At 48.2% G+C, this 19,298-nt stretch overlaps 1 protein-coding gene across 2 annotated transcripts in view; it reads left to right on the forward strand.

The window, feature by feature from the left end:
• The first annotated feature begins 8,178 nt into the window (after positions 1 to 8,178).
• Positions 8,179 to 19,298, forward strand: part of VSX1 (visual system homeobox 1) — a 28,417-nt gene continuing 17,297 nt past the window's right edge. The window contains exons 1-2 of one of the 2 annotated variants that reach the window (XM_079945540.1): positions 8,179 to 8,231; positions 8,932 to 9,224. The gene's annotated coding sequence lies outside the window, so the exon portion shown is untranslated. Of the gene's footprint in view, positions 8,232 to 8,683; positions 9,225 to 19,298 lie in introns of those variants that run through there. The other variant, XM_079945541.1, reaches the window with a different exon arrangement.

Below are 19,298 nucleotides of genomic sequence, written 5' to 3' on the forward strand. Positions count from 1 at the left end.
ATGAATGTGTAGGGAATTAGACAAATTAGAAAAAAAATACACGAAATAAGAAAATAAAAGCATCATATTCCTACCACCCAGAGGTTGTCACTGTTTCTACCTTGGCATATATCCTTCCAGATTTTGAAGCATTTTGACTGACAGTTAAAACTGCAGGTAAATGATGTGAAGTGAAAAACAGAAATCAGTGCGACAAGCTGTATCTACTGTGACACTGAGTTGTAACATTTTGTATGCATGGAATATACCAAAGACGTTAATGGGACTTATTTGTGAGTCATGGGCTTAGGGTGATTGTTACTTTCTTATTTCCTACAGCAGACATGAAGACTTTTATAATCAGAAAAAGGAGTCATTTCAGAGAGTAATTTACAGCCATTTCAAAAGTGAGATGGTGATTGTGAGTGTATGTAAAATGGGATAAACAGCTTATTTTGTGTCTGATGATTATGTGGTTTCAGGTTCTCCTCCCTCAAAAATAATCAAATCAGATGGTGATTTTGTTCCCTGACACTAACACGTGGGCGTTACAGGAGCGTGTATGTCATGTGGTCAATTCATCGGCAGAGGATTATGTCGTCAGGGGAATAAACGCGAAATTCTCAAGGTACTTTGCTCCAGTAATCAGGACTTTATTTATCTCTAAGCTAAAAGAGGGGATTGAATTCTTCGACAATGATCAGAAAATGCTTTTAGGAAGATTCCTTTCCTATTAAAATTTTTCTTAAAGTTGCAGTGCACACAGCGTGACTTGCCATGCAGAGGGCTTGATGAGACCGTTTCCTTTGCCTTAAAGGCACAAGAAAGGATGTCACAGGATTCCCGCAGAGAAAATAATTTGGAGGAGGAAAAGGCTGAGAGCAAGGGCAGTCAACATTACTGGCAACGTTCTTGGCAAGACTTCCTGGCCCAGTCACCTAGGGGGACTTTGATTTCCCAAGTAAGTGTCACTTGGTGTTGAGACTCCCACCATTGGCCACCAGAGTGTCCCCTAAACTATTTGAGAAACCGAGGCCTTAAAGTAAAATCAGACTCAGCAACTTAATTGTATCTCAGCAGTTTGATTTAAGTGCAGGTTCTGTGTTTGAAATGGGAGGGTGTTGGTGGTTTGGTCATGTAGGTGGGAACAGCTGGTACCCATGAGCTGGCCCAGCCCCTGGAGACCTGAGGCTTCCAATGAGAAGACGCTAGACCACAGCCACTTACCCTACCCTTTCTTTGGGGCTGCCCAAGATACCGGGATATTCCCCTTGACTATCATTGCACTTACACCATTGGAACGTGACGGCAGAATCGCCATGCCCAGGCCACACCCAGAGGAGAGGACCCACTCCCCTGGAGCAATGGCCACCTCTCCCGGCCAGGAGGCCAGCAGGAGCCCTTGTCCAGCAGCGGAGCTTAGCTAGGTATCTTCTGTGCTCCTGTCCTGTGCTTCTGGAGGGGCTGGGAGGTTGCGGGGGCACTCCTTACCTGGGTCTGCGTGCAGACCCACTCGGAGGAGGAAGAATCTACTCACGGCTCCGTGTTCAGAACCACAGACCAAGACAGTGGACAGCTGCAGCTTTGACCTGAGAGAAAGCCGCAGTTCGGACATGAACAAGTATTACATGTGGTTCTCTTGACCTGTAAACCATATGGCATTAGCTAATGGTTTAATTAGAAAATTAACAATTTTCTGGGCACACTTGAGTATAATCTACCCCTTCCAGGTCACTGGGGAAAGCCTCATGGCTGAGAAATAAGTAAGCATTGAAATATCAAAGAATTTCCATGCAAATCTCACTAAGTCCTTCTGGTGTCCTAAGGATTTGCTCACATATACGGAACTTACTGGTTGTAAGAGTCTTTTACATTCTTTATAATATGATCCTGCCTGCTTTGTAAGGAAGGTTGTGTGGCTGAAAGATCATGCCCTGTGGGGTTAGAGTGTCATGTGTTTGAATACAGTGTGTTCTTGGGCAAGTTACATAGCCTCTCTGAACCTTAGATGCATCCTCCTTAAAAAGAGGATGATAGGGAATTCCCTGGCAGTCCAGCGGTTAGGACTGTGCACTTCCACTGAGGGGCGTCTGGGTTTGATCCCTCGTCAGGGAACTAAGATCCTGCAAGCCGTGCAATGCAGCCAAACAATAAAAAAGGGTGATAAAATGCAGTCACATTGTATGACTTTTGTAAATACAACTATACAAGTTTTCAGAGAAAGGGAGAGAGAGAAAAGACAGAGAGAAAGATAGAGACAGAGACAGAGAGGGAGACAGAAAGGATCAGAAAGAACAATTTAAGTAGCGGTGGTCATTCAGTCAGCACTGCCCCTAATAAGCATGTACCCCAGAGAGATGATGCTTCCCCTGGCTGTTCTCAGCCCCATGTCATTGTGGAGTGTGAGTCTAACACTCCCATATGTGAAGCACACTGAGTGAATCCTGATTTTCTTAGACGGATGGTCTCCTCCACGGTTGAGTTTATTGAAAGGTGGTAGGTCAGTCTTCTACACAGTGGCTTCCTGAAAGATACTCAAGCACAGTCTTGACCATGTGAACGTGGCCCTTTGCTCCAAGCCTTGGGAAGCGTGTCCCGCGGTGAGCCATGGCCCCAGCACCGCCTCATTAAAGGCTGGTAGTGCAGAGGCTTGGCCTGGGAACACGGCTGGATACATTAGGTGCTCAGTAGAGGCGTATTTTCCCTCCTAGGGGAAATATTAAGTCTGAAGTCAAAGGATAATTTAACAGGACTGTGGGACGAGCACTTCGGGGAAGTGTTTGGGGGTATCCACGAGAGCGGACCCAGGTAACCCCCCGCCACCCAGCGATTCTTCTGCTGGGAACCTGTGCTCACTGCGTCCCCTCTGGCGGTGCTACATGTAATAGTCCCAGCTGGAGAGACCCCAAATGCTCACCCACAGCAGAGTGGATGTGTGGGTCGTGAAATACTACACAGCAGCAGCAATGAACACAGTGCACGTGTCACGGGTGAACTCACAGCGTGATGCTGAGTGGAAGAAGCCAGGAGGTAAAGGAGTTCACGTTGTAACTCTAAAGAACACTTTCAGTAAATATAAACTTTCCTGTGGCTCAGGAGGCAGAGTGTCATAGGAACTGGTAGCTTTTCCCCAAGTGGTGTGTGGAGTGAGGGTGGCGCTGAGGTGACAGCGGTGAGAACTCATGTCCTGGTGGCAACGTGCAGGCTTCGCTCTGGACTCAGCTCCTTTCCAGGGTGCGATTCCAAGCGCCCCTGTGCCTTGTGTTTTTCACCTGAAAAGCAAGGATGGTAATGCCTCCCTCCCCCTAGGCTGCTGTGAGGGAGAAAGGAGGTAATAACACGGGGAAAGGCCTCACCACTGGGTCTGACAACAGCTGACGGTGAATAAACATGAGTGACTTTTATATAGAAAATAAAAGCTGGACTTCCCTGGTGGTGTAGTGGTTAAGAATCTGCCTGCCAATGCAGGGGACACAGTTCGAGCCCCGGTCCGGGAAGATCCCACATACCACGGAGCAACTAAGCCCGTGAGCCACAACTACTGAGCCTGAACTCTAGAGCCCGAGAGCCACAACTATTGAAGCCCGCGTGCCTAGAGCCCGTGCTCCGCAACAAGAGAAGCCACCGCAATGAGAAGCCCGTGCACCGGAACGAAGAGTAGACCCCGCTCGCGGCAACTAGAGAAAGCCCGCGTGCAGCAACGAAGACCCGACACAGCCAAAAATATAAATAAATAAGTTTATAAAAAAGAAAATAAAAGCTGACAGAAACACAAAGAGAAATTTAAAACTCCACTATCTTGTGTGAGGTTTTTAATGGACATTCTCAAAACTGACACAGATGGAGAAGATAAAGTAAGCAGAGCACTTGAACAACACAGATGACAAGTTTCCTATAATAGATAGTAGGTCTTTTGACCCATCAGAGAATATACATTACTCTCAATCATTCATAGCGTGGTCACAGAAACTGGGCATGGGTTAAGCCATAAAGAAGTTGTCAATAAAATAAAAAAAATAGAAATCATGATATAGATCACACTGATCACAGTACAATAAAATAGAAACGGATGACTGAAGATAATATAAATATACTCAGAAATGATAAATTACACAGAAGTAAATGTACAAAGATTAATATACAAAGTTCATCATTGTTAGTAAAAGGAAAAATACAGACAAACTAGCTCTCTTTCATTAGGCAAATAGTTACAACCTTGGAACATCCACAGTATGGAATCCTGAGCAGGACTTACAAAGGATGAGGTGGACTTATACACAAGCATGGAATGTCTAAGACATTTTGATAAGTGGAAAAGTAGTTTGAAGGGCAATGAGACACTGTATGATATAATTTATGCAAAAGACCCCAGAAAATTAGATTACATTTCTCGTGAAATTAAGTCCATTTCATACCTGCACACACACATCAGATGTAACGTAAGGAGAAAACTGGGATATTACTTCAATGTGGCACCGTGACAGCCTCTGAGGGTGGAGGAAAGAGGGCATATATCTTCATTACAAGGAAGATATATGCACTGTAATGAAGATGTATGCGTGCATTACTGATATCATTTAAAATAATTTAAAACAGGGGTCCCCAACCCCTGGGCCGTGGACCAGTACCAGTCTGCAGCCTGTTAGGAACCAGGCCTCACAGCAGGAGGTGAGTGGCAGGGGAGCGAGCGAAGCTTCATCTGCTTCTCCCCATCGCTCCCCATCGCTCGCATTACCGCCTGAACCATCCGCCACCCCATCCATGAAAAAGTTGTCTTCCATGAAACCGGTCCCTGGTGCCCAAAAGGTTAGGGACCACTGATTTAAAATAACAAAGATGAGAAAAGAAAAAGTTCTGGGTACCACTGTCCAATGGAAGTACGAGAAGGTTTTAATGTTCCTGTTCTCCTCGCTAATTCTCCATCCTTTATCATCCTCTTCCGATATCTACAGAATCCATGGACCTGCTTTGGCCGCTCTCAGTATCCTGTTTCCAGAATGTCTTGGCTCACTTGGTCCGGGATGCCAGTCTCCAATATGGCTGCCGACGTCCCCTGCCCCCAAGGATTCACACTCTTGTGCCATCCTGCGCACACCGACTTAGGTTGGCCTCCAACTGCTAGGTCGCAAAAGCACTGCAGTTTCTGTCTTGCACGGCTCACGAGGTGGGTTGCCAGCCACCGGGCCATAAGGGCGCCCAAGCCGCTGTGCAGAGACCCCTGTGAGAGGCACAAAGGGCTCCCACCAACAGCTGCAGCGTGGGTGGGGGTCCTCCAGCCCGGTCAAGCCTCTAGACAATTCAGCCCCATGAGACACCCTGCAGTAGCAGCGCCCAGAGAACTCCTGACCACAGAAACCGTAAGACGATAAATGACTGTTGCTGTTTTAAACCATTAAGTGGCAGGGTAATCTGTTGCACAGCACTGGGTAACTAATATACTGTCTTTCTCATTGTTCAGAATATCCTTTCCACCTCTCTGTTTTTCATTTCCCCATCACCTTTCAATCACAAACGTCGGGTGATTTTGGTAGATCCGATGGTCTTTGAAGGCTCTGTTCTCCCAGTCAGCATCCCACATCTGCCTCACTTTCTCTCTGTTTGGTGCCATCTCAGGCTGCCTCCACCTCTTCTCTTCACCCGCCTGCCCACCTCCTGGCCAGTCCCCAGGCTTGCCCTCCAGAATGAGGCAGGGTCAGCAGTCTGCCAGACCCTTAGGCGCTATCACAGGTATGACAGTTTGGTGGGTCCAACCTGGTGTACTTCTCTAGCCGGACAAGGGGTTCCAAGGAGGATGCCGTCTCTTTTGTGTTCAGGAGCTAATTCTCTTTTTCTTTTCTAGGGGATGAACCAGCCTGGTGGGAGCATTATCCTGGCACAAGGGGACAGACCAGCTTTGGGGATAGGCAGGGGTAGTCCTTTGGGGTCAAGCGTTTCCTGGTGCGTGTTTGAGTATTTCACGGGGTCAGCTCACTCTCGAGTTTCCCACATTTGGTAACAGAAGCCTCCACCCCTTGTGTGTGAGCACAGCCATAGGAACAGACCCTTTTCAGGCTGGTTTGCTGCTGAGATGCCATTCTGCTATAATCCGACCGTCCCAGGTCTGAGGAGAGGGACGGGCTCATTTGTGGGAAGGGTCCCACCAGAGCACCTGTGAGGGAGGAGAGCCGAGCCCTCCTGCCGCCCACTCTGGGCAGGCCGAAGGGAGGTTTGAATGGATAACTTGGATTTTCAGAGCTGGAAGTAACCCTAAAAAACTACTTAAAATTATAGTGGGAGACCCTGCAGCCTTAAGAAAGAGAAAAGATATAGCATTTGCCTGCTGACGCAGCACCATCTCCCAGGTGTGTTGAGTGAAAAGTGTCAGGTGTGGGAGGTTTGCATAAATATGGTGAATGATGCATTTCTTAGGAAATGTGTAAACTGTCTCTGGGAGGAGCAAGCACAAGTAGGGTTGGGGTGGGAGGGAGATGATCACTGAATATCCTTCTGTCATTTTAAGCTTGAACCGTCTGCATTTATTCCTTTTCCAAACATAAAGTTTAAACACACAGCACACAACTCTATCTAACCTAACCTCTAATCATCTTACTGATGATCAAAGTGGAGACCAGAGAAGCGCCAGACAGTGAGCCAAGGGGTGGGGCTGGATCTGGACCTCCCAACTCGTATTTCTCTTTGTCATCACTTGCCCGGACTTCCTGGGCATCGGCTGGCTCCTTGCACCCCATTTTCTATGGGGATGCCCCAGGTGGGAGGATGAGAAAGAAGGCTCTCTGGGGCCCCTCCCCATTTTTCTGCTAAGCCTTGGGCCAGCATCCACCCAAAGGGAGTGTTGATTACACACACACATACACACTCACAGCAAATTCTTTATCTGCAGAGGTTAAATCTAACTGTGCTCTTAAGAAGGGTTTCAGATGTGATGTGGATTGCAGACATTTTTGGAGCCCACACCATTTTCATCTGACCGTGATTTCCAGGCTTTTTCATTTGCTTTCCATTCCCAGTGAAATAACAATTACTTGATAGATTCTGATGCTGCCTCTCTGACTGACTGTCTCGTGGTTTTATCTCTTGGGGCATCAACCTGGCCCTCTGGTCTCTCTCCCCGTGGGTCCCTGCCTTCTTTGAAGCCATTCTCCACATGGCATGAAAACCAGTAAATAAGTACAGGGTCGTGATGGTGAGAAGTTAAAATCCAGGCGTGACACCTCCCTGAGCTAGAAAGCTTTTAAACAGCTTCCTTCTCCGTTCTGTTTTTTCCAGCTTTTGCCAATGGGCGTCTTAGGTACCTTTAGGGGCTTGTAGTCTGTTCGGTGGTGTTTACCAGTCATTTACTATGTGCTGGCCACATACCCAGCATGCTAACTCCAACCCAATAGGGAAAAAGGGCACATTTTACGGAGAAGGGAGCTGGGGCTCGGGAGGCGGAGAAAAGGGCTCGGGTGCTGGCAGCTGTTGCGGAGCATAGGCCCATGGCCCCCACGGGACATTCATGCCCCCAGGCACCTGCTAGAGGCGGCTCAGGTCACAAGGGGTCTCAGAGGAAGGTGCCTGGCTCATGGCTCAGCTGGGCCAAAGAGGCTTCCTGGAGGAGGGGGCCTCGGGCGAGGCTGGAAGAGGTGAAGAGTGGGCCAGGGAGAAAGGGGTGTAGGAACAGTGTGTGCGGGCTGGAGGTGGGCGAGGGAGCGTCTTCTCGGAGATTGGGAGAGAAAAGACCAGAGGGAGGGGGCGCCTGGCCGAGGGGTCGGCAGGCAACAGCCGTAACGGTCAGCCAAGTCCTAGGCCTGCAGGGAGGTCCCCCCTCCCACCATCACCCCACAGTGTCCCCAGGGAAGCCCCCTGCCTGTTCAGGTAGTTGCAGCTGCTCTGGGTTTCCCAGACAGCACTGCTTTCATGAAAGTTGACACTTTTCAGTAGACTGGGCGCAGGAACTGTAGAACTAAATGTGATTTATCTGTATGTAATCCTTTGTAAACAATGTTGCACGGGAACACAAGGATTGGATCAGACACTCTCCTTTGCTAGATCCTGCTTTGACCTTGACCCCTGGTCCTTTTGTACCTCCTGGCTCCTTGAACCTTCTGTACTGAGTCCTTGGACCAGCTCTGGCTTACTCTCTAGAGCTTTAGGCCATTGTAGTGTTACCAACTGGGGTTTTAATCAGTAGAAATTGATAAGAGGCCAGACGAGGAATCCAGGCAAGGCTTTACGGGGGCTTGTGCTGCAGCAGGAAGGAGGGAGAACAACAGGTACCCTTGCTCACTCGCTGAGGGAGGTGCGAGCTGCTCTCAGGTCCAGAGGTCAGGCCAGAGGGGCGAGTTGGGTGGTCTGCGCGCCCCCTTGGTGGTGCTGTGGGCAGTACCCTGCTTTTGCTCCCGCACCTCAAAAGTGGCAGCTGGGTTTTGAGTCTTCTTGTTCCTAATTTGTTCATATCTTGCTGTTCGTAGTTTGCCCCAACCGCGTGCAGTTATTTTTAGTCCTTTATAGTTTCTTTGTATTTTGTTGCTTGAGGAAAGGTTTGTCCAGGTGCAAGCACCGCAGCAAAGGGTCCCAGGTCCCAGGTCCCAGCCTGTGTCAGTAGCAGATGTTTCCAGTGGTCTGCCCAGACGCCCCCCCCATCCTCCTGCCCCGTGTCCTTTTCTGGTTAGAGGGTGTGTCCTCCCCAGCTGCTGAGGGGGCTGGAGCCCGCTCCTGCCACCTGCTCCTGGACCCCTCTGGGGAGGGGAAGCCACCTGGCCCAGAGCTGCGGCCTCCACCCCCTGGCACCCAGCCGCCTGAGGCTTCTGACTGCCCAGCCAGGGTGAGGACCTCTGGGTACCAAGCCCCCGCCTCCTGTCTCAACAGGACAGTCCCTGCAGGGCCCTTGAGCTCCAGAACTCCTGCGGGATCCGGCTGGAGCCAAACTTCACCTGAAACCGCATTCCTGCCCTGCTTCCTCCTTCTTCCTAGGTGTTGCCCTTCTGTGAACCAGAGCCTGTGAACGCCCGTCTGGGCTCGGCTTCTCTGGGCCCCAGATTGGGACCCCTATTCTGAGTAACCTGGCTTCTCCAGCTCCCTGAGGACGGGGATGAGGACTGGCATTTTTGGCATCTCCTGGGGGTCAGGCACAGTGCGGGGCTCCGTGGAGCTGGGATCATGTAGACACAGTTAGACAGCGGCTGCCCCTGCTTGGGGAAAGCCCACCAGGACGAAACAGCCTCCCTCCGACTGTGTGCACAGCAGCTCTCCTGACGGTGGCCAAGGTAAGTGGGTTGATCACATGTGGTCGATTGGTAGCTGGGCAGAAGATGCCAGCTAAACATGAAGCTGGAAAAAAAGTGGAGGCAACTTACGGGGCTCAGTGTTGGTGGGAAGTGGGAGGTGGGGCTGGGACAAAGGAGCTACCGCCAAGTGTCTCTGCTGATACCAGGACACCTGAGCAGGGGAGTGGAGGATGGGCAGGCGGGGCATTGCCTCGGTGGGCTCTGGGGACCGGTGAGCACGGACTCGGGGCACTTCCTGAAGGCCAGGAAGTTGGAGCTGTGGCCGTCAGCTCCTGCCCTTGTGGCTTGGGGCTGTTTTTGGGCATTGACGCTCTGGCGTTCCCAGCAGTCGGGTGGAAGGCAGAGTGACGGGCGTTCACAGGAAGCACCCTCAGACCTGAAGGGGGCCTGGCCCGTGAGTCTCACCTATTGGACTAAATGCTCCCCCTGCCCTGTGTTAAAAGATAAACTGAGGCATATTAAAGGAATTCCCTGGCAGTCCAGTGGTCAGAACTCGGCACTTTCACTGCCGTGGGCACAGGTTCAATCCCTGGTCGAGGAACTAAGATCCTGCAAACCATGCAGTGCAACCAAAAATAGAAAAAGAAAGAAATGAAGCATATTAAAAATGGTAAGAGTTTACTTGAGCAAAAAACGCAATCACGCAGTGTTCAGTCCAGCAGATAGAAAGAGCTCCGAGGAGCTGTACCAAGTGAAAGACTTTCACAGGCAGGGGGAGCGGGAACAAGGAAGTTCCATGAGACAAAAAAGCATGTTGTTTATAGCAAGGTCACTTCCCTTTAGGGGACGGCAGGGGTAGATCAGGCAGATGACCTCATTAGTGCTGATAGACACGGTTACGATTCCACTTCTGGGGGAGGCGAGACTGTAGTGAGGTGGGGTCTGGGTTTGGTGACGCAGCATGAGCACCTCCTCGTGGGCCTGTTGTCTAGTTTTTAACGCCGGGTTCCGTCCGTCCTTCCCACACCTGTGGAGCACACACTGTTCTCGCTTTACAGACGGGAGACTGAAGAGAGGCCACACTATTGCTGAAGGTCGCACAGCTGCCAGGTGGCAGAGGGAGACCCAGGCCAGCATGGCCCCGGGCTCTTAGCTGACCATCTGAGCTGCTTGGAGTCTAAACTGGAGCTTCCTCATGTGTTCAAAGACCGGGGCAGGTCCCCGTCTCCCGTGGGCATCATGCTGTCCCAGGGCCCATGCATCTCCTGGGGCTCTGATCCCGGGCTGAGTGTCCCCAAGCCCTCGCCTTTCCCCCACTGGGTGCCAGGAGGCCCTCCTGACTCGCTGGCCTCACACACAAGCTGTGAATCTCACTTGGGTTTGGGAGCAGAGGCGGGTGACTGCCGCTCCTGTTCACGTCCATATAGGAGTGCAATGAAATTCCCCTCTAGGAAGTTCCTCCTTGCCTCGGGGAAGGGGAAGACCAAACACAAAAGGGTTAAACGCTTTATTTCAATGGCTGTGCTTGTTCCGGAGAATTAATGGAAGATAAGCTAAAAGTTCATTTATAAGAGTATTAAAGGATAATTATGATGGAGTAAGTGCAGAGAGTCAAAGGGCATTATGATGAACAGACTTAAAACACAGAGCTGGGAAAAATAGGCTAAAATATATTCAGTAATGCAGTACCAACATTTCCCCACAAATTCCACTATCCGTGAAAATCCATCTCTCTCTCTCTCTCTCTCTCTCTCTCTCTCTCTCTCTCGCTCCCTTTTTTCTATTTTAATTAAAAGTATAGTAATTCAACCCTTGGTTAGGTCATCTATGAACTTATAATTATAAATTCATCCCAGGAACTTAGAGTTTGAGGCAGATCCACATAGGTGACCTTTTAATAGCAACAAAATTAAAAAAAAAAAGATTTTGTGCAAAATCTGCTTCGATCAGATTAGATGGAAAGTGGGTAAAGCTGATTACAATCCTACTAAAGACAGTATTTGGGCAGTATTTGTTCTAAAACAATAGTATTAATTCTTCTTTAACAAGTATTATCTGGAAGAAATCAGTAATTAATGGGCCCTCAATATTAACTCACAGTGAATTAAGGGAAACTCAGTATGAACTCCCCATGCGGCTCACGACTCAGGAGCAGGAAAGGATGAGGCCGTGGGTGCTGCCTGACCTGCCGTCAGTGGACGGCGCCCCAGCTCCTCAAGTTTTGGGTTAGACTGGAGCATGTTTGGCCTTTTAAAAACATAGGAACTTTACTGAGGTATCATTCGTGCACATAAAATTCACCCTGTAAGTGTATAGTGCAGGGTTCTCAGGAATGAGATGCCAGATATTCTGAGCTTCCACGCAGACACGACAGCAGAAATGATGGGTCTTTAGTGGCAGAGCATGGGTGTCTACACGGGGGTGGGGGGGCACAGTGATTTAAACAGGACGATCTGTCCTTTCACCAGCGGCAGCCCTCAGGTCCTGTGTGGTTTCCAGGGAAGTTTTGTTTGGCCCAAAGATTATTTAAACGAAACTTTGAGCTACATTAAAAAATAGGTATTTTACATGAAAATCTGGATTTCTGCATTTTACTGAGAGATCAGAAGATCTACAGACTCCAGGCCCTTGTTCCCACATGGCCGTGATGAGCTGGTTTTTACAATCCAAGATTCAGTCAACGATCATGCATTTCACTTGGTGTTTGCGCTTCTGAATTTGCAATCCCCACGTCACACATTTAGGTTTAAAATCCTCTGACGTTGAGCCTGGCCTTATCCATGCCATTTCTTAGATGTTTCATTTAATGTGTTTTATCGCTGAGGACAAATCTTTTAGGTGAGTAGGCTAATTTCCATTTTCCTCTCTGCTTTCTGTTCCCTCTTTCTGGAACTCCTATTATTGGGTGGTGGAACTTCCTTGTTAGATCCTCTAATTTTCCTGTCTCCTATTTCTACCTTCTTTTGCTCTCTATGTTGGAGGAAGATTTCCTCATTTTTAGCTTCCCAACCCTTATATTGAGTTTTAAATTTCTGCTACCACATGTTTCAAATGCCAAGAGCTCCTTTTTGTTTTCTGTTCCTTTTGATAACATCCTGTTCTTGTTTCATGAGTGCATTCTTCCATCCTCCCCCTGCATGGGGGAAATTCCTAGACAGGGAATTTCATTACCCTCCTGTATGGATGTGGCATGCTTGTCAAAGATCATTTGACCATACGTGCAGTGGTTTATTCCTGGGTTCTCCATTGGTCTACATGTCTGTCTTCATGCCAGTACCACATTATTTTGATTACTGCAGCTTTGTAGTAAGTTCTGAAACTGAGAAGTGTGAGTTCTCCAGATTTGTTCTTTTTCAAGATTGCTTTGGCTATTCCAGGTCTCTTGACATTTCATATGAATTTTAGAATTTCTATTTCTGCCATAAATATCTTTGGCATATTGATAGGTGAGGCATTGAATCTGTAGATAACTTTCAGTAGTATGGACATCTTAACAATATTGCCTTCCAAACCTTGAAAACAGGATGTCTTTTCATTTATTGGTGTCTTCTTTGATTTCTTTCAGCAATGCTTTGTAGTTTCAGCATACAAGTCTTTCACCTCTTTGGTTAGGTTTATTCCTAAGAGTTTTATTGTTTTTGATGCTATTATAAATGGAACTTTTTTTCAATTTCCTTTTCAGATGTTCATTTTTAGTGTATAGAAACACAGTTGATTTTTGTGTGTTGATTTTGTATCCTGCTAACAGTGTGTGTGTGTGTGTGCGTGTGTAATCTTGAGGGTTTTCTACATAGAAGATTATGTTATCTGTGAACTAGCTCTCGTTTTTGAAAGATAATATCAGTTGTATATAATGCTAGGCTGACAGTTTTTTTCTCTCAGCTTTTGAAAATATTCTACTGTACTGTATTCAGGCTTCCATTGTTGCTTTAGATGGAAAGACAAGTTCTTCTCTTCCGGGACATGTTCTCATGTGCTTTGTCTGATAATTTTCTCCATTTTTTCCTGCCCTCTCTTTCTAGGACTCTCATCAGCCATGTGTTGTATCCCTGAAGTGATTCGCTAATTTTTTCACATTTTTTCCTCTTGTTATTCAACCCCTTGCTTCTCTCCACTTGTTTTCTGAGTGCTGTCTTCAACCTTTTTTTTTTTTTTTTTTTTTGTGGTACGCAGGCCTCTCACTGCTGTGGCCTCTCTCATTGCGGAGCTCAGGCTCCAGACGCGCAGGCTCAGCAGCCATGGCTCACGGGCCCAGCCGCTCCGTGGCACGTGGGATCCTCCCGGACCGGGGCACGAACCCGCATCCCCTGCATCAGCAGGTGGACTCTCAACCACTGCGCCACCAGGGAAGCCCCCAACCTCTGTTTTTGGCTGTGCCGCATGGCGTGTGGGATCTTAGCTCCCCAACCAGGGATCATACCCGCATCCCCTGCATTGGAAGTCTTAACCACTAGACCACCAGGGAAGTCCCCCGTTTTCAACCTTATCTTAAACTCCTGCTTTTATTGTCATGTGTTTAATTTCCAGAGGTCATTCTTACTTTTTAACTGTTCCTTTTTTTAAAAGCCTGTCTGTTCTGATTTCATAGACACAGCATCTCTCATCTCTTTGAGGATATTAACTATAGTTCTTTTAAAGCTGTGCATTCTGTGTTTTCCCTATCTCCACTGCGTTCCCCTAGTTTTCCATGATTTGTTTTGGTCTTTGTCTCCAACATTAAGGGCTGCCTCCAGCTATACTTTCGTACTGAGAATGAGTAACTAAAACCAGATGAAAGTTCTATGTGTGAGTGTGAGTTTGTGAGTGTGTGTGGTGGGTTTCCCTGCAGGTAATCAGACACCAAGCTGGTGCCCTGGGCCTGGAGGTGGCAGGGGCGGGGCAGTGGTCTCAGGATTTTTTCTCACAGTTGCCACTTTCAGTCTGGTGCCTCAGCCCTGCCCGCCACTGTGTTCGATGCCTTCACCTCTGGAGACGTTCTGGAGGGTGGGGAGGAGTGCCCTGTGGTGCAAGGGGCTGGCTCCCTGGAAGTCAACTTGTCCCTCCTGAAGACTTTCCCCCTTTTTGCCTCAGGCTTCATCCTGCCCACCCCGGGACTTGGGGTCTCCAATTCTGGAAATTTCTGGGTCCACATCCTCACCAACATTTGTTATCTCTTGTCTTTTTGATAAAAGCCAGCCTAACAGGTAGGAGGTGATACCTCGTTGTGGTTTTGATTTGCATTTCCCCCCATGGTTAGTGACGTTGAGCATCTTTTTTTCTGTTAAATTACTTCCTTAGGATAACTTCCCAGGAGTGGATTAGTCACCATCTTCACGAGCTTTTTCCCCTATTGCTTTTCTTGCCTGTAGCCATGCTCATCTGAGGATGTGTCCACACTGGCTTTTTTATTTTTTTAATTGGCAGCAATGGTGCTATTTGTCCTCAAGTGTCCTCTGTGCTCAGCGTGGTGTCCCAGGATCAGGCCAAGGATGGGGCAGGGAAGGGCACATGGGTTCACGTCTGGAGAAGGCTGGCAACTTGCAGGGAAATGTGGGTTTCTTGACAAGCAGTGACACTGGCCTCAGGAAGAGGGGAATAGATTGTGGATGAGGGGAGGGGCCTCTGCACGATGTTTGATCGTTGGACATGAACGGGGACATCTGTCACCGCACTCACTGGGGAGGGCGGCCTGCAGCCTCGTGTGACAATATGTTCTGAGCCTCATAATCACTCGAAAAATTCCACGTTTGCAGAGGGTTCTTCTAGCGTTTGTTGAAGATCCCTCTATTTTATTACAGGAATCCCAGCAAATCCTTCAGCGAGGGGGACTTTCTATTAACACACAGATGTTAAGTGAAAATTAAAACAAACAAGAGAAAAACCAAGCCAGACCCCAAATAGTCCCACGCTGGCCTGTAGAGCTTTGAGCAGCGCTCTTTTGAAGGGAAGAGCCCTGACCATATGATGATTCCCAGAGGCCTCTGGAGGCCCTAGGTCCACGCCTTCCCTTCCTGCCTCTCCCTTCTCTTCCCCGTCTCCTGCTTCCTCTTTTTCTCCCAAGAGGGAGATTTTCATCCCATGCTTGCCCTTGGTCAGCACCCAGGACACCGTGGGAACCACCCACCCCTTAGCTCAGTCCCCCTCCCCTCCCGAGAGATGCTGCCCACAGGGGCGGCAGGAGAGTGTTTCAAATGCAGGAAGTGGGTCCCTGGCCATGCTTCCCTTTGCTTTTCTCGAGTTTTTTCTTGGTTAACATCTTGTAAACAGACATCTTTTCTCCACAGAAGGTGGAACAGCAACTCTTTTCCCATGGCGGTTCATCTTTTTTTTAGAAGGCAGGTTTATGGAGGTAAAATTGAAGAACAGTAGCACACACCCTTCTTAGTGTAACAGTCCGAGTGACAGTCACCAACCCTCAGAAGCCTTGGAGGCCCATCCTTCAGGAGCCGCTTGGCTTGGGTGGGTTTCCGGGGAGCAGAGCCCGAAGCAGGGGTTTGCTGAGGGAGGGACCCCAGGAGGAAGGGCTGAGGAGGTGGGACGGGCAGGGGAGCGGCTGACTTGTACCACCGTGAGCCCTTCTTGAGGGAGGGGTCACCCCTGAGGACCTTCTGTCAGCCAGTGGCTGTCCTGGGGGAAGCTGAGCCCCGGACACTTTGGGGCAGGTGGCTCTGGCCCCCTGGGTGGTTCTCCAGGGAGGGGACCCCCGTGAGCCCATGGCTGCCAATGCTCACAGCAGCGGGGGGAGGTCAGCACCAGCCCAGAAGTCACCTGGGCAGGCGCGAAGCATCCGACTGCACTTCCTTAGAACCAGAACATTCAACACACACAAAACCCATCTTGGGAACACCATGTGTGAGGAAGGGCGCCAGCTCTGCGCCCCCAGCCTTCTCAGTTATGGGGAAGCTCGCAGAGGGAATGTCTCTGCTGCACATCTTGAAGTGGAGGCAAAGGACGGACATCGTCACCTTTACTTCTGACTGATCAACATTCTATCCGCGTGGAAACAAAGAAGATGTATGTTAGAAATATGTTCCTATTTTATAAATTTTTAAAACATTCATCTAGGCTCGTAGGGGAAGTCTTTTCATTGACTTTTACCGAAAGGTTGTGGGGTACTGGAAATCCATGTAATATAAACTATAAATGAAAATATATTTTAACTTCGGCACAAGTCTCAGCAGCCCTCGCTCTGCCCTCTCACTGTTGGGGGGTGACGTGGGACGCGCTTAGAGGCGACTGTGGCCACTGGCGTCTAAGCCGGGATTACAGCACTCGCCCCCAGCAGAAACAGCTTCCTAAAGCATCATCTAGGAATCAATTCTCTGAATTTGAGAAAACCGGCTTCATTTGAGTAGGATTAACTCCTCCCTCTCAGCCTGGAGGGGCTGTGTTAAATCTGTCATAAAAGTAGCTATAGAGTCAATTTCTATGTGTGTTTATATACATGTGTATCCGCCTCTCCAGCCATCTGTCCCGCCTTTTATTTTTAAGCACTTTAAGATAACATATAAAATGGAAATTGATGGGCTATGTTGGTTTTTATTCAGAGCTGCCAGGAATGTTTCTAAATGTACGTTTTCCAATTTTACCTTGATTTCACAGTTTTGTTCCTGGGACAGATCTTTGTTCCTGTAATAAACAAGATGAAAGGCTTTTCATCTCCAGCCTGGTGGGGTCCTCACGCACATGGGGTCTCACACTGACCCCCAAAGCTCCGGACGGTCCACAGGGCCGGTGGTGGCCTGGCACGGTGTGTGGTCTAGGTGAGGAAGGGCCAGCTGTGCCCAGGGGTGTGGGCCAGAGGGAGAGAGTCCCCAGGGGTTCCTGCAGGGCCAGCTGCACCCTGTACCCTCCCCCCTCAGTTATCAGACTTGGCGTCACATTTCACAAGCCAGTAAACTTGCCTTTTGCCTAAATTGATTCAAGCTGGTTTTGACACTTGCAACCAGAAGAGCCTTGAAAATTTGATCTGAAGCAGAGCATTCGAGCTCCGTTTCCAGCAGCAATTTGTGAACTGATTAAACGGAAAACCTACCCTAGAAATAAAATATAACACACATCCTTTCAGAGTCATAGCTTCTCTCTCAACATTTAGGGGGAATTTCCAGGGACCAAACATGAGGGTGAGAACCAGGGGCATGAGGAGAGCTGGGAGCCGGCTTCTGTGGGCCGTGACAGCTTCAATAATTACACTCCCCACCACTTCTCTATATTTTAAAAAATTGAGCAGGAAGTACAGAGAATTCCCATATACACCCCTCCCCCCACCGTGTCCTCTATTATTAACAACTTGCATTTTATGGTACATTTATTACAGTTGATGAGCCAGTGTTGGTGCACAGTTATTAAGAAAAGTCCATAGTTTACATCAGGGCTTGCTCTTTGTGTTGCCTATTTTATAGATTTGACAAACGCATAATGTCACACATACACCATTACAGCGTCGTGCAGAATTGTTTCACCGCCTGGAAAATGCTCTGTGCTCTACCTCGCCATCCCTCCCTGCACCCCACCCCTACCGCCTGGCAACCACTGATGGTTTTACAACTCCACAGTTTTGGCTTCTCCAGAATGTCATAGAGCTGGGATCATGTAGCTCACGGACAGCACGTAACCTTTTCAGACTGGCTTCTTTCACTGACAAACACGTATTTGAGTTTCCTCCATGTCTTGCCATGGTTTAACAGCTCATTTCTTTTAAATACCACATAATATTCTGTCGTCTGGACCTGTGACTCTGTTTACATATTCACCAGTTGAAGAGCCATCTTGGTTGCTTCCAGGTTTTGGCTACTGTGAAAAAAGTGGCTATTATATTCATATATAGGTTTCTGCGAGGGCATAAATTATCGGCTCTGTTGGGGAAACACCAAGGAGCATGATTGCTGGATTGTACATTAAGATTATGTTTAGCTGTGTCAGAAACTGTCCTCCGAAGTGACTGCACCAGGTTGCATCCCTAACAGCCGTGAACAACAAGGGTTCCTGCTGTTCACCCACATTCGGGCAGCCACTGGGGTTGTCAGTGTCCTGGATTTAGTCCAGGTGTGTAGTGGCATCTCATTGTTGTATTAACTTACAGTTCCCTAATGACATATGATGTTGACTGTCATTTCATATGACCATTTGCCACCTGTCTTCTTTGGTGAGGCATCTGTTCAGATTTTTGCCCATTTTTAAGTTGGGTCGCTTGTTTTCTTCTTGTTGAGTATAAAGTGTTCTTTCTATATTCTGGATACAAGTCCTTTAAAGATATGTCTTTTGATCCAGTGCCCCCTCCAAAAAAAAAAAAATGTGTCTTTTGTAAATATTTTCTCCTAGTCTGTGTCTTGTCTTCTTGTTCTCGTAACAGTGTCTTTCACAGAACAGACATTCTTAATTTTCCTAAACTTCAACTTATCATCTTTTTCTCTCATGGATAGTGCTTTTGGTGGTGTTTCTAAAAATTCATTGCCAAACAGAGTCACCCAGGTTTTCTCCTATGTTATCTTCTGGAAGCTTTATAGTTTTCTGCTTTACATTTAAACCTACGATCCATCCTGAGGTAATTTTGGGGTCAGGTGTAAGGTCTGTGTCCAGTCTGTTTCTTTTCTGGCCTATGAATGTCCGATTATTCCAGTCTCATTTGTTGAAAAGACCGTACCTCTTACAGGAGGGAGTGGGAAGACCCTGAGTTCACCTCCTCCCAAATTACAACCATTTACAGAGCAGCTATCGAAGAGACCAACTTGCAGACTAGCAGAGAAGATCTCCTACAACTAAAGATACAAAGAAGGAACCACAACGAGACAGGTAGGAGAGGCAGATGCAGTATAGTCTAGACTCACACTCCAAGTAAGCGACCCACAAACAGGAGGATAATCACAATGGTAGAGGTTCTCCCCAAGAAGCGAGGGGTCTGAGCCCCACATCAGGCTCCCCAGCCCGGGGGTCCTGCAGCAAAATGATCATCCCCCAGAACGTCTGGCTTTGACGGCCAGTGGGGCTTCTATACAGGAGAGCTGGAGAGCTGTAGGAAACAGAGAGTGCGCTGTTAAAAGGTGCAGACAAAGTCATATACACTCCAGGACCTAGTGTTAACATCTGACGTCACCACGGTATGTTTATCAAGATGAAGAAATTAATGCCGGCCCG

This window comes from Stenella coeruleoalba, assembly GCF_951394435.1.
Source record: "Stenella coeruleoalba genome assembly, chromosome: 15".
NCBI lineage: Eukaryota > Metazoa > Chordata > Mammalia > Artiodactyla > Delphinidae > Stenella > Stenella coeruleoalba.